Here is a 1652-nt window from a genome sequence, read left to right as displayed (position 1 = left end):
ATCATGCATCTGCGTCGACGAGCGGCAAGGCTCCCAGCATGCATTGCTGGTCGAAGGAACTACACGTCCCAGTATGCCCTTAGGTTATTTTCCCCTTCTCCCCTATGCAAAACTGTCCCGGGTTTTTTTCTTTTTTCAGAGGGGGTATCTTTGAGTGTAGGCAAGCTGTGCATTTTCTAAAAACAATAACTCAAGCTCTGGCACAGAGTGGCAAATAAGAGGAATGGTTAGTAGCGCTGGGAAATGGAACCTCCCAGTTCTTAAACCGTATCTGTTCCGGCGCGTAACAAAATCTGGGACTTGAGCTGCCTTGAATTCAAAAACTGGGCTCCCTCGTCTTCTGCAATGTTTGCTGTCCTTGCATTTTCTCCTAAGCAGTGCAGACCATAGCTTGTTAGGGTTTTAAAAAAAATCTGCTGGCAACATAAATCTTAGGATCATTCCAGTTTTTATTTGCACCCACCTCTCCTCTCAATTGCATGACTACATGGACAGTATTCTGTGTGACACAGCTCCATGGGTATGTTTAACATAATGATACCGGCAGTTTTGTTCTCATTTCCTTTCCTAATAATCCTTCACATGGAATTTGCCTTTTTCGCAGTTGCCGCACACTGGCCCCAGGATCTCTTTTTCTGATCGTTCACCACCAGTTCAGATTCTATTAGCATATATGTTAAGTTAATGCTGGCTGGGGCTTGTAAGGGTTGCAGCCCAAAACTTGTTGGGTGAAAGCTATCTTAAAACAACAACCAATTTATTTATTGCCCCCCCCCAAAACAAAAATCCTGGCTATACCCATAGCCCATGCATACATTCCACCAGTGATCCTGCTCTGCATTGTTTTCCTCATTTTCTGGATCAATTGCTAATCCAGCTTTAAAGAGCAATCAGCTACTTGGTCGGGCTGTGATTGCTTAGTACTTTAATCTCATTACTGTATATAGAAATCTCAGCACAAAAAGCAACCAACATTGAGCAAACCAAGAAAATACTTACTGAAGGGGCTTTACATCTTTCCCTGGGGAGGGAGTTTTGAACCTGGAGTCACTGAGCTAAGAACTGTTAATTTGCCCAGACATTTTGCTGTTACGTTTTGTACTGGTAATCTTAACGGTAAAGGTATCCCTGGCCGTTAGGTCCAGTCGCAGACGACTCTGGGGTTGCACGCTCATCTCACTCTATAGGCCGAAGGAGCCGGCGTTTGTCCGCAGACAGCTTCTGGGTCATGTGGCCAGCATGACAAAGCCACTTCTGGTGAACCAGAGCAGCACACAGAAACGCCGTTTACCTTCCCGCCGGAGCGGTACCTATTTATCTACTTGCAGTTCATGCTTTTGAACTGCTAGGTTGGTAGGAGCAGGGACTGAACAACAGGACCTCACCCTGTCATGGGAATTCAAACCGTCGACCTTCTGATCGGCAAGCCCTAGGCTCTGTGGTTTAACCCACAGTGGCTGGTAATTTTAACAGTGCTCAAATTGATTTAGTGTGCATAGTGTTGTTGTTTTAAAATTTTGTAACCCCACCCTGAGATCTGGATGGCAAGTGGTCTAGAAATGCCCAGAAATAAGTAATTAAGTGTGCTTCTGGCAAAGTGTGTGAATCTTGCATCAATACTTTCATGCCCTGGTGTGATATTTGCATGGGGT

The sequence above is a fragment of the Zootoca vivipara genome, chromosome 5, assembly GCF_965207765.1.
Source record: "Zootoca vivipara chromosome 5, rZooViv2.hap1.1, whole genome shotgun sequence".
Lineage (NCBI taxonomy): Eukaryota > Metazoa > Chordata > Lepidosauria > Squamata > Lacertidae > Zootoca > Zootoca vivipara.
This window is presented reverse-complemented; position numbering follows the sequence as displayed.